This window comes from Eretmochelys imbricata, chromosome 1 (assembly GCF_965152235.1).
Source record: "Eretmochelys imbricata isolate rEreImb1 chromosome 1, rEreImb1.hap1, whole genome shotgun sequence".
Taxonomy (NCBI): Eukaryota; Metazoa; Chordata; order Testudines; family Cheloniidae; genus Eretmochelys; species Eretmochelys imbricata.
The window spans coordinates 193,933,293-193,948,082 of record NC_135572.1 but is presented as its reverse complement, the minus strand read 5'-3'; positions in this window follow the sequence as shown (position 1 = coordinate 193,948,082).

The following is a 14,790-nucleotide window of genomic DNA, read 5'->3' as shown; positions in this document are numbered from 1 at the left end:
TAAGAACAGGTTCACTTATTGCTTGCATCGATGTACCTTCTCAAAGGATTACAAAGGCTTCATGCGTCATTAAAGAAAAAACGATGTGAGGGTTTCTGTGCAGCCACTTTATGCTTGCTTGAGTAGTTTGAGAGAACATGCTGATGCAACTACCCCGATAAACACTGCCACTGATGTTTCTATTCCAAACTTTGTACATCTATGCAATAAAGATTTAGTTTGCCACAAATTGCCTCTTATAATATAATGTGTTTTTATTTTATGGGGTGGTTTACTGTGAACACAGCAGAATAGTTAGCCAGTCTAACTAAATAATCATTTCAACACAAATTCAACTTATTTAAATATAAAATCAGAGATAAAGGAAAACAGAATTTAAATCTGCTAGCCAGCACAACTTGTCTAATTCCCAGTTTCAAGACAAAACCTGAAAAAACAGATCTCTTATTCTTTACCTGTCATACATTTTAAAGTAATTCAGCTCTTTTTTCACTTATTGCTTCTAGTCACATTCCTGCATGCCTAATGAGGTCTGATAAAATGCATGAAGGAAACAGACTAGAGTGAATCATGTAGTCACCTTGACTGTAATTTAGTATGCTTGCCATCAGTTTCAGAGGAGGCTCTTTATCCTTACATTAGTAATGTAGGTGCAATGGATGTAATTGGTCTGATTTTCCTCTTGCGCGCTAAAACAAAAGTAACTCAGCTCATGTCAGCAGTGTTATGCCAATGTAACGCTCATATAAATGAGAGTTGAATCAGGCCCAATAACTGCACCAGCTCTTGGGAAATCTAGGTTGAGTTCACTTTGTAAGCAGTACTTAGAGACAGCATAGAAACAGTAGTAAGGAAATAAAAGTGATGCACATCAGAGATAAGTCATGACTGCAAGAGAAACTGCCTGGGGTCTGTGTTTTATCCCATTAAATTTCATAAAGCACAAACACAAGATAAAAATTGGCAAGAATATCACAGCTAGGAGGTTGCCTCCCATATCTTGCAGCCTCACCAGGGCCAGAGGTATGTCAGCTTTAAGTTCTATGATTTCATAAGAAAAAACTTAGGAAACCTTTCTTGTGTTTGGTCTTCTGTACTGAAGAAACCCTTAGACTTGAAGGCTATACTGTAAGCTTATCAAAACTCATTGGTGTAATTGTTGTTTCTGCTCTTCCCAACTTGGCTTCAACTGAATCATAAAGTAAAAGAAGGAAAGTAAAATAGATGAAAGGTTTGCTGAAGCCCATGCAAAATGAGACAGACAAGATTTGCATAGCTCCATCCAAAAACACTGCATAATAGTTAAGTCTGCCCAGAGTCTGCATGGAAGAGATCTGGTTCTGGATAGAAATTTCATGACAAATAGGGTGAACAGTTCAGGTGGAAATTGTTATAGTTTTCCATCATCATCATATCATACCATGGTCTCATTAATGCAGCATCATGCTCTACAGGAGAAGGAAACATTTTTTGCCATGTGGGAAGACCAAGAGGAGACAGTTCACTAGGACACTACTCTTAGAACATAGGGAGGAGCATAGATGACTATTCAAGGAAAGTCCTGCATTGCACCCTGGGAGTCCTTCTCCAGACTAGGGGGAAGAGTTCAGATGAAGCTACTGTTGGGGACCACAGCTGACCCCCAAATTTTTTGGTTTCAGGTACCTCTGACAAAACAGCTATACACTTTAGGAAACAGGATATAAAATAAAAGTTGATCTTTGAAAAACAGGTTCCAGGAGCTAAGGGTGCAATCATAGGAATTCTGGTTCTTGCCTGTAAGAGCACCTAAACATTAGTACTTATTAAGACTGTCTCAGTACCTCTTTATTGCCTGTAGTCTTGAAAAGTGCTGCTAAATTGCCTGGTGGTGATGCTACTAGCAACAAGGTATTGAGTTACTGAAACCTTCTTTACAGTTAAGTCTAAGACAGCTATATTTTCAGCTCTAAGTACTTCTCCATTAGCCGAGCGCTCAGCTACTCAGAACCTTCTTCCCACTGTGACAAGCAACTCTTCACTTCAGTACAAGAGGCTAAGCCCTGATCTTCATTGGGAGAAAGCGAGGCATCAGAAATAAGGCTGAAGCTTCAAGCTGCACACACACACACACACTCTGAGGTCAAGAGAGCTACAAGCTTTGATCTACAGCAACACAGGAGAAGGGAACTAACGTGTTCAGTGAAGTGAGAAAAGCAGAACAAAACAGATGATAAACAACAAATGATAGGGGTTAGTTTTTGCTGGGTCAGTGACCTAAGCTCTTTTTAAATAAATAAGTTTTCTACACTTACTCAGATTCCTCCGCTGAATTCTGCATGTATTGCATCCAGAAAAAACTGGGAGCTGACAACTACCCCATTTATCTTGTGCTATGGCTGTGCAGAATTAAATTACTAAAATCTACGGGTTCAGAATGTCGAAGATCTGCATATGATCAATAAAAGAAACTCAGAACTCACTCTCTTTTGGCATGATGCTTTTGCAGTGCACATTCAACTTGTATCCAACAACTGTGGTGCTCTGGCTTAATTAGGGCATGAAGGATGAACAAACATCCTCAGCTCACTTCAGTGGCCTGAGGTATTGCTGCACATATGGGTCAAACGACAGTCTTTACTCAGGCAAGCTCTTATTGCAGTAAGGGGGAGTGTCAGAGCAAAAGAACTGCAGATTTGACCCATGCTGATTAAAATTAATGTTTGAAGACTCCTGCTGTAGCTTTCAGAATGAGTGGAAAAATTTGAAAGTTAATTAAAAACATAGTTCCACAGCTGAGACCTTGAATGCGGCAGTTCAGCTGGAGCTAATGTTTATAACAGGTTATATTCCCCCCCCCAAAGGCTCTAAAATTGAAATTAAGAACTGTGCCTTTATTATTAATCTTCGAATGATGTAGTGCATATCCATTAAGCGGAGAATGCCAGTTAAAGGTAGCTGCTGGTGGATTAGTACAGAATCCCATCAGAGGATCACACAGCACTATAGGAAAAAAGGACTCTTAAATGACTGGTTTTTAAGATGACGTATGCTATTGCTAGTCTGGTAATAAACTTAGTAGATAAACCATTTACCTAGAACTGCTTCTGGCCCAACCACAAAGAAGGGCCAGCAGGGATTATTCAACTCTCACACCCAATCAGCCACATCTATCTGGGCTCAGCAGGTCCCAGTACTGTCCTTGCCATGTATCTTTCCAATGCCTGCCACCTTCACAAACAATGGGCCTTTTGCACTCTGCATCCCCAGCTTCCCTGGAAGGCATAGCACCAAACACTGGCCACAACAGCAGCAGCAGGGCAGCAATGACAGAGTAAGGCCCTGAAAGAGGCTCCCTTTCCCTCAGCTCCAATGCAGAGCTTCCAGTCAGAACCTTTCCTGGGACCCTGCCTCTGCAGCATCACAGGAACCCATACTCAGATTTCCCCTCCTTCCCCCACCCACCTCCATAATGGTGTGTGTCTGGTTCCTTTGAAGCTGTAAAGGCAGGGGGCCAGGGAAGCCATTCTGCGTCAAAGCCAAAGAGAAATAGTATTTTCAGGGATGTAACTACTTTCCTTATTCAAAAAAAAAAAAAAAAGCCTTGTTCACTGGTAGAAGGAAGTGAATCATTTTTTACTATTGTCACATGATGTGGGGCAGATGTAAACTCATTTAGAACCTAGGCAAGCGAGAAGAGAATAGCCAAATTCAACCATCCCAAAGACTCTCAGTTTGACAAGTCTATGGAATGACCTGAATGTCACAAGCGCATCATTGGATTCTGAATGGCAAGAATGCTTAACACGGTGAAATGAAGTACAAGTCAGCTCATTATCTTATGCAGTGGGGAGTGAAGCTGGAAATAGAGATCAGTCATTAGTCTGAAGAAGGCAGAACAATTGACATCTTTCTTCATAAAGAAGATGGACATAACCTTTCAAAAAGCAATTTAACACTCTGGACTGTGTGTGCTTTCACCCAAGGATTAGAGTAGACTGGGAGAAAGTGTGGAAGCCTTTATAAGGGCTCTTAACTAACAAGTAAAGCATTTTGACAATGATATATTTCACTATCGAAGCTAGTCTCAAAGTTAATATTCTCCAGGTAGCAGATTCTGTCAAGTTCCACCCTACCCTGATACTGCCAAGCTTGTGACATTTCAGATGATGTTCTTTATGTCATCTCTTGTTCAGCATCACAAGTACCCTAGAATCTCCCATAGAAAAAAAATGAGCAATATCCTTCAAAGGCCTGGAAGTTGTGGAAGTTTATGGAAGAAATAAAGATTAGAAAGAAGTTCTGAAGGCAGCTCAATTAAAATTAAAATAAAATATATGCAATGTCCACCTACATGGTGCCAATTGCAGGAGTGGTAGGAGGAAGCCCACCTCAACTGGACTCTGATCATGGTTCTGCTGTGAGGTTAACATTTGCATCAGAAGAGGAAAAGGGAAGATTTTCTCTATCAGCAAATCGTTATTCAACCCTGTACATGGTGAGTAGGGATTAATTTAGATGCCCATCCTACAGAAGAGAAGTCTATGGCTGAATTCATCCTGTCAAAGGCTTATACCAGCCTTCCTTACTAGCTTTACAATGTACTTAATGGTTGATTTTCACCTGAAATTCTCTCAGCTGCAGCAAATGCTTTGTGTTCTGTTCTTCTAAACTAAGAATCAACATTCTCTTTTATTAACATATATTTGAAGGCAGTTAAAAGCTATTACTCTGTCCTGTGCCAATTACAGCTTTGAAGAAGATTCAATGTGCATAATGCTAGTAGCCAGTAAGACTACTGTATCTTATTGCAGTTGTTAAAATACAATGGAAGATTGCTATCAAGATTGATGTGGGCTATCCCCATTTTAACTGTTATAGCCAATTAATCACTATGGTCATAAATATAAATATAGAGGGAAGGGTAAACACCTTTAAATCCCTCCTGGCCAGAGGAAAAACCCTTTCACCTGTAAAGGGTTAAGAAGCTAGGATAATCTTGCTGGCACCTGACCAAAACGACCAATGAGGAGACAAGATACTTTCAAAGCTGGAGGGGGGGCATGGGGAGGAGAAACAAAGGGTTCTCTCTCTATGTCTGTGTGATGCTTTTGCCGGGAACAGAGGAGGCATGAGTCTTAGAACTTAGTAAGTAATCTAGCTAGGTATGCGTTAGATTCTGTTTTGTTTAAATGGCTGATAAAATAGCTGTGCTGAATGGAATGTATATTCCTGTTTTTGTGTCTTTCTGTAACGTAAGGTTTTGCCTAGAGGGATCCTCTAAGTTTTGAATCAGATTACCCTGTAAGGTATTTACCATCCTGATTTTACAGAGGTGATTCTTTTACTTTTTCTTCTATTAAAAATTCTTCTTTTAAGAACCTGACTGCTTTTTTCATTGTTCTTGAGATCCAAGGGTTTGGGTCTGTGTTCACCTATGCAAATTGGTGAGGATTTTTATCAAGCCTTCCCCAGGAAAGGGGGTGTAGGGTTTGGGGAGGATTTTTTGGGGGGAAAGATGTTTCCAAGCGGGCTCTTTCCCGGTTATATATCTGTTAGATGCTTGTGGTGACAGCAATAAAGTACAAGGGCAAAAGGTAAAATAGTTTATACGTTGGGGAAGTTTTAACCTAAGCTGGTAAAAATAAGCTTAGGGGGTTTTTATGCATATCCCCACATCTGTACCCTAGAGGTCAGAGTGGGGAAGGAACCTTGACAACTATAAACTGAAGCATAAAGTAGCAGGCATCTGAATTTGGACACATGCAGAGATGAAAAACCTCCATTTTATGAGGACAGAGTAAGTTCTTTTAAAGCATGGCAGTGCAGTTGATTATTTTCTGAGTGGCCCTTACATAAGAAGTAACATTCTTTACCTGCTGCTGAGCAGTGTCCAGAGATGTGTGAAATTCCCATTCTGACTTTCAAAACAAAAGAAAATCAGAGAAATTAATTCTAATTTGATCCTTTTAGCCAGAAAGTGAAGGTCAAAGTAATGGAGCAAGCAGATCAGCAACAATAGGAAATGGTGCTTGGAAAGCCAGGCCTGAGCTTATGAGGAAAACAAAATTCCTTTCTACAGTGTGCTTTTGAGGAATGCTAGCTCTGTTTCTCAGAGTGTGCGGCTGGGCTGCCTGGGGAGGTTCCAATCTGCTCCAGAGGAGATTCAAAGAAGACCTGAGAAAATAGAGAGAGGGATGGATTTTCCCCCTATTTCTTGAGGCATCTTTCAGACTTAACACTCCACATGCAGACATTTTTTAAAAATTCTGACTAATCTATAATCAGTACCCCTTTTTTCCTGAGTCATATGTCGTAATGAGGAAAGTGAGTGAAATTAGTAATTGTCTGTCTTCATGTGCCTAAAATGCACTTTTTTGTTCTTTTTGAGGCTAGGTATTGGGGAGATGGTGGCCAGATGAAATGTGATGCAAACTCTTATTATTTGTATTGGAGCGAACGAATCTTTATCTAGGAAAAGAGACTGGAACAAGGGTTTGAGAAGACCTCTTCAAGAGAGACTGCTGCACCTCCTTTTTTCCTCCTCCTCTCTTCCACAGCCTCAGTCTATATAAAATATAATACATAAAACATTCCAACCACTGTAGGGGGAATATTTGATTTTTTAGTATTGCTAAGTAAGTTTTTAACAGGCCTTCCAATGCATATTGAATTAACCCTTAATCAATGTCACACCATCTGTACTGTTCATTTACTATCTAATAATTATTGAAAGGCCAGGGTAAGATACATGAGAACTAAAAGCATGTAGAGGCAGCATTGTAACTGGTGCCAAAAGGAGGAGTTCTGGCTAGTCAAAGTCAGCTGGAGAGGGTAGCTCCTCAGCCCCTACAGAAGGTGCAATGGGTTCCATGCCTACTCAGCTCTGTGACCAGTTAAAGGTGTGAAGAATAAGGATATTGACTTGCCTTCTCCTTATTCCTCCCCACATCATTACAAAAAATAAAAGCCCATGGAAGGGCAATACATTAGGCTTTGCAATAGTATTTTGGCCATGCTCTGAGTAAGATGTCAAGAGGGACATAGATGGTCCTTATGCCCTCCCTAACTTTCTCCTGCCACTTCTGAAGAGCCAAAAAGGCACTTAGCATTATAGTGACAATGTTTTTTGAACCTTCATTATAGCCTGAGCACTTTAAGGTCACGAAAAATACAGTATCATTAACGTTGTTGTGCTCACGAGCACAGAGTAACATTCAGTCCCAAGGATTTACTAGGCCATTGTCCACGGGTCTTCACTTCAATTATTTCTTAGCACAGTTTTATCTTAGAAGTTAGAGAAAAGCATTGTGTGTTTGGGAATTTCACCCAAATTCTTAGGCTTGGCCCATCCACAAAAGCGGTTTCATTAACCCCAGGCTTCTCCTGTTGCCAGAAAAGGCTTTGCAATGCCCTGCAAACTTCCTATTCTATTTGTACAAAGCACAAAATGACTTCCTTTCATGTAATGAGAGGCCTGGACTTGACATGACCCACAGCCTTCTTGCTAATGGACTTAGTATAGCCTGCTGCTATTTTGTATGCTCAGCCACCATAAGCTAGAAACAAAAACTACAGAGTCAGGAGAACTTGTCTGTCTGCCTACGCAAGGCCGACAGACAAGTATCAGCTGTAGCATTACTAACAGGGATAGATATATATTCACAAAGTCATGAGAATGGGGAGAGAAAGGACAAGGTAGCCTAGAGTTTGTGCAGCTTCTTCCTGATAATAAAAAAAGTACAAGGTTTTGCTGTTACAGATATATTCCACTAACGAAGAAAAAAGTTAAGTAGACCTTGAGAAGTTTGTACTAACTTAAAAAAAATACAAAAACTAATAAGTCAGTCTTAGGCATGTGAATCTTTGTATAGTGAAAATATTTGGTAGGTGTTTTTGCAAAGTTAGGTGTTGAGTGAAATAATTGGTTAAGGTATTGATAAGAACAACTCTCATTTTGACTATATAATGAGGGTCAGGAAACCAGCTCATTGGAACTTAACTCTGGGATATGGCTCTAGATCAAAGCTGTTAGGATTTTTAACCCCTGTATGACTCGACTGTGTGGAAGCCAGAGCCCCAGACAAGATTGGATCGTGACTGGCCATTGGGAGACATTCATCTGCTTTACTGGGAGTGGTGAGCGTTAGATGATTGGCGTGTGTATTCTTTTGATTGATTGTTAATTGCTAATAAATATATGTACATGTTTAAGAATATTTACTGTGTGGTAAAGGCTCCTTTACTGAGACAAGATCCAGTTAACCTGTATAGGGCCATTAGGCCCAGGAAGTGGGGTGGGAGCCCCAAAATTGTGTGGTAACATTCCAGGTATTAAAACAATGAACTTCTTTATTGAAGTAATTAAATTAAACTAGATTTTTGTAGTGTCTTTTGTAATCCAATGGCTCTTAGACTGTAACTAACAATGCATTCACATAGCAACAATATCCCTGGTAGGGAGTGCAGACAGAGAAAATTATGCAAGTTGATAGTATCATTTTGAACACTGAAAATGCCATTAATCAACACTTTCAAGAGATTCAAGTCAATGTAAAGTCTCCCATTGACTTCAGTGGGACAAGAGTTGGTCCATATGGAATAAAAACTTCATTTTTTAGTTTTAGTGATACCAGGAAATATGGATTGTCATGGGTCCAATTAGGAAAAACTTTTTCACTAGGAGGGTGGTGAAACACTGGAATGTGTTACCTAGGGAGGTGGTGGAATCTCCTTCTTTCAAAGTTTTTAAGGTCAGGCTTGACAAGGCCCTGGCTGGGATGATTTAATTGGGGATTGGTCCTGCTTTGAGCAGGGGGTTGGACTAGATGACCTCCTGAGGTCCCTTCCAACCCTGATATTCTATGATTCTATGAAGTAGGAGAGGCAGGGGCTTACCTGGATCCTGTCTCCCCTTTATGTGTTTAGTTTTGGGGTAACTGGAGAGAGGCTCAAGGAAATAACTTCAAGTGACATGCTACAGCTTTGAATAACCATAACCAAACCATAAAGTTTGTTAGGCAGAGACTTTGATAAAAGGGGTTTGACTATGCCTTTAAAAAACTTCAATACAGTATTGCTGACAAACAGATCACTAGATCATTAACATGGAAATTATATAAAAATTGTTTTACTTTTCCACTTACCTTACTTTTTATCCTTGGATTTGCTTGGAGAGTGAGGCTACACAGTTCAGTTTCATGTTCTGGTTCTCATATTTCCTTCCATCAGAAGCTAGGAGATGGAGAGGTACAGGAAATAATAAGGGCAACACAAATATGATAGCTAAACAACTTTTGAAACCTTAAGATTATAATTCTGTTTCATGTTTACTTTCTCAACATATTTGCCATCAATTACATCCATTTCTACATCATTCTAAAATTTGCATTGCCCATACCCTGTATGTATATTGCATCTGAAAAAAATTAAAATATTAAGATTGTAAAGTCAAGCACTCAAAAGTTAGGAAATTTCAGAATTAAGGCCATCTATACAACCTTAATTCAAACCCCTTGTGCATATGCATTATGATATAGTCTTTAATGGTATGATTACATAGGGTGACCAGATAGCAAATGTGCAAAATTGGAACAGGAAGTCGGGGGTAATAGGCACCTATACAAGACAAAGCCCTGAATATTGGGACTATCCCTATAAAATCAAGGCATCTGGTCACCCTATGATTACATACTATTTTCCCACAGGATCCCTGCTTCATTCAGTGGAAGGAATCTTTCAGACTGGTGGAATCCTTCAAAAAGGAAGTATCTTTTTAGCTGCACTTTAAGTGGCCCACCGTACTTTAAGCCACACAGTCATTCATTTTAAATGAAGAAACCTAAAAAGCAAGAACAAATTTAAGTCTCCATCAGAAAGTTCACAGGTGCATCTCTCCTCTGTCTCTGGAGCACTGAGCACAGAGTCTCAAAATAGCTGACTGTAGACAGACAGGTGACTTGTATAAAATTAAAGGGGCAGTACACAGAAAAGTCACACAAACTATACATTCACCAATCACCAGTATTTTGATCCCTGATTCTTGCCAAATTTGATATTGTATCAGCAATATACAATAAATAACTAAATGCATAGACAAATCTTTGAAATACGGTCAGTTTTCCACGTAAGCAAAATACCATCAACTTTTCAAACTAGAAAGCCTGTTAGTTTATAACAGCAGTTTTATTCAGCTATATAAACACTAAATGGATTTCTACTAGCTACCACAACTAAGCTATCTTTTTTCGTTTGAAAGATATTATTTTACCAATGTAGTACATGAGCTCACCATCTGCTAAATCCAAACAGCTGTACATAATAGAATCATCCACTGAATGGATTAATGAAGTTACTTTCATACACCATGTAGCATAACACTGACTTTAGAATCTAACAGGAATTTCAGCATTTGAACTCTATATTCATTTCATTGTCAGCTCTGAACAACAAGATGTCTCTATGTAGGTTCCTTTGAAATGTGAAAATTGAACAAATTAATTGTAATACTTATGAATGGCTCTATAGTCGACAGCACTGGAGACCAAAAGTCCTTTCCCCCTCATTTAAAGTACAGGTACAGATTTGGCATGGCAGTGCAAACTTCCCACATTCTACTTTCACAACTGTTCACTCCTGGCCTGGAGGGACCACCTTCAGATTCAGAAAATTACATAGTTCAGACTATGTACGTTCAAGCCCTGACCTCTTTGCTTAGAGAGCCAACAAAGTTGTAAATAGTGATATATGACAAGAACACCTGTGAGGTTGGTTGTTCTCCTCCAAAATACCAAGAATTTTCATTCACCACATACATAGGGACAGAAGCTGTAACAGATTGAACCACCTTAGACCAATAGAGGTGTGTCACGATTATACGCCCTCCCCAATGTTCTTTAGTGATGAGCATGTGAGGACTGTGTACAGTTGCAATTGAGGGGTACAAAGCGGACAAATGTAGATAAAGAACCACAAATCCCTCAGTGAAACATGACAAACTTTTATTTATCTGAGAAGATGTCTTGCTGCAGATGGAGAATTTAAAAGAAAAGAGCAATGCACAGATGGGAGAGTGCAAGCAAAACATTTGTCTGGATAGCATCTGGCACAGCACACTTAAATAACTAACAAGATAAACAAAAGTTGTAAGTAGCACATGAATTGCGTCTTTGGGAAAGACCAGAAATATGACTGCTGAAGGCAAGTCAGAGGACACATGACTACTGCAGAGCCAAGATTGTACAAACAGATGTTTAAATTGTAGCTAGCACTGAAGCAAACAAGGAAGGAGGAACAGAGAGAATCAAAGGTGATGGATAGGATGGAAAAACGGGGTTGCTAACCCATATGTAAAGACACAGGAAGAATTAATGCAACTAAAGTGCTTAAAAATGGCTACCAACATGAAGATTAACTTTATTTCATTGTGTTTTATTAGGCTTTAAATTTCATACTGTCTCTCAGGCAGGACTCAATTATATATATGCAGTTTGAGTTAGTTTTGCTTGTGGATACAGAAGTTAGACTGTTTCACCATATCTACTGCCAGTCTCTTAAAAATCTTACATAATAAAAGCAGATTTATGGTAGTTTTTCCAAGCAGATGGACAGAGTAGCTTTTTCTTCCCACCTCCATGTGGTTCCATTGGCTCCAAGTCCCTCTTGAGCTCTGAGGATCACATCTTTTTTACTTCCTTGTCTCATCCACAAAGGTTCCTCATCAGCAGAGGACAATGTGGATGTGCCTGTGTCTACTGCTTCTTAACATAGCTCACTGAGCTAGTGGAGGGATTGCCAAAAATAGAAATGATGCCTTCCCTTGCAAAACCAGCTGCCATCTTCCACATTCTTTTATAGCCTGAACATCTTTCACAATGGGTCCCATAATGAGAAGTAGGAAATGGGACAATGATTGCCTTCAATTTGCTTAATTAGGAACTAGTTGGATAGAGTTGTTTCTGCAAACTATGCATGAACATAAAAAGAGGCTGGTGTTAGTACAATCACAGTAAGGCACTCCAATGAGAAGGTGGAGCTGTTTGTTATGGACAGGTAAGAGTTGATTTGTCTCAGGACATTACAGTAGTGGAGCTGAAGTAATCTGGGTCAATGTTGTTATTTCCCAATTTTTACACTTATTGTAGATTTTAACTTCTGCATAACTTTAGTTTCACAGAGTCTAAGACCAGAAGGGACCATTAGATCATCTAACTTTCTGTATATCACAGGCTTTGAAATTTCACCCAATTATCCCTGTTTTGAGGTCATTAACTTATATTTGAGTAAACCAAACATCTTTATTTGAAGACATCAAGAAAGGGAGAATATACCATTTCCCTTGGAAATTTGTTCAAATGGCACAAAATTTTAGTAGCGAGGGTGATTGGCTTCAGCTTCCAGCCATTGTTTTTTCTTATGCTTTTCTTATCTACTTTTCTGATAAGCTAAATAGATGGAGCTCCTTAAATCTCTAACTGTAAGGCATTTTCTCTAATCCTCAAACAATGTGTGTCTCTTCTCTGCACCATCTCTCATTTTTCAACATCCTTTTAAAAATATGGACACTTGGGTCACATGATCAGGAGAGAAGTAGGAGCTACCTGACTCCTGGTCTCCTCAATGGCCATGCACTAAACCTCATCAGTTAAGGGCTCACAGGTATCTAAAATGCAATGTGCTGTCAGGGTGTCCCTTTTTGTTGATTATGGATCTTAAAGGGAAAAATAGAAATGCCAAATGACCCAAGTCTGATTCTCCAAAGGAAGTTAAGGCTGGAGGAAACCCAGCAATCTTTCACACAGGACTTTGCAATTATGAAGGACTAACTACCAGACTTGATCTTTTTATCTCAAGATATATGTGAGTTCTCTAAAGATATGGGAGAAGTCAAAACTCATTTGACCTATTTAGTGAACAACTTATGAAAAACCACCATAGGAGGAGGTTAAAAATGGAGAGTGCTTCCTTAAGGCAAAGACTAACCAGTCTTCAGGAGAATCAAGAAGATCTTGAAAACGGTTTGCACAGGAATAATTTGCAGTTACTGGGGTTCCTGGAGTGCTGGAAGCAAAAATCATGATTAGCTTTCTGAAGGACACACTCTCTGAGGTAGTGTTTCTCAAACTAGGAGTCTCAACCCAAAAGGGGGTTTCAAGATTATTGTAAGGGGGGTCATGAAAGTGGTGGCTTCAGGCCAGGTGCCCAGCTCTGAAGGCAGTGCTGCTGTTAGCAACAGCGCAGAAGAAAGGGTGGCATGATATGGAGGTGGGTCACAACAGCCTGAAATATTTTCAAAGGGCATCCCAGCAAAAAAGCTCGAGGACCCCTGGGGTACTGGGATTGGATCCCAGTTTGCCTCTCCTGGAGATTGAAAGGGCTCATTGTGCGGCAGGGGCCATAAGGAGAAAGAACAATGATAACTCCAGACCCATCATTTTTAAATTGCAACTATTTAATGACAAAGTTAAGCTGATGTCTGCTGCTAGGCAAAAAAGAACTCTTAAGTATAAGGATTTAAAATTTTCTTTTTATCCAGACTTCTCTGTACGTTTAAGGAAGACGAGAGCAGCATTTAATGGCATCAAATGAGCTCTCAGGGGATCAGTTATTAAGTACAGCCTCAGATATCCTGTGATCTTCATATTGAAGCAGACAGGCTCTGTGAAATACTTCAAAACCTCATAGGATACTTGAAAAGCACTACAGGAACTGAGACCAGTTCTCACTAAGGGTAACAGCATGATCCTCTCATAAAGAGAAAGAAAATGGAGAGTATAAGATCTGAATAAAAAGAACTATGGGAAAAATTGGGCAACATATGTACATATATTTGAACTATTTGATATATTAAATAGTGTTTTTGGGTATAATTAGTATTCGTAGAAAAGCTATGGAGTAGCTGGATAATCAGTATTTTCAATATATTGATAAACCAATGCAACTATATATTTATAGGTCTTATCAAAAATAAGGCAATAATAGTACTAGATATAAATTTGTTAATATATACATAATCCTAATGTATTCATATCTACTTGTGTATTATTTGTGACTACATGTATCACTTTACATGAGCACTTGTTATTTTTATGTTTCTACCCATACTTAAATATATTTATATTATTACCATACATGTTTTAAATATATTTATTTGCACACACAGTTTGTCACTTCATGTTTACCTTTTTCATTAGTCTCTTGGTATAAATGTTTATGTACCATGTGCGTATTAGCATTTACATACTATATACTGTTAGTCACTCATTCATATCTTTGAAGCAATAGGTTTAATTAATTTATATGCTTAGTCACACACAGGTGTTTTGGTAAATAGAGGTTTATTTGTCAGAGTTCTAATTAATTCAAATTCGGAGGCGAGCGAGGGCGAGTGCAGGCATACACCACCTGGATCTGAATGTGCCTGTACTGGAAATCTGGGATGTGAAGGGTATTATGGGTCAGGGGGTGGGGTGTGTTTTTTTGTTTTGCATGAAAAGGCACTCAGAAGCGGTCAACTAGCAGCTGAACAATTACTATTTTTTAAGTGAGCTGTAGCTCACGAAAGCTTATGCTCAGATAAATTGGTTAGTCTCTAAGGTGCCACAAGTACTCCTTTTCTTTTTGCGAATACAGACTAACACGGCTGTTACTCTGAAACCTATTTTTTCCATGAACTCCTTTAACTTTTGTTCCTGAAATATACTGGGGCTTAATGAAGCCAGCCAGAGAATCAAAATTTTGAGGCACTTAAAATCAAGGGGATGTCATACAGTTTTCTTTCAGAATATCCATTTAAGGAGTGAAGATGCAGAT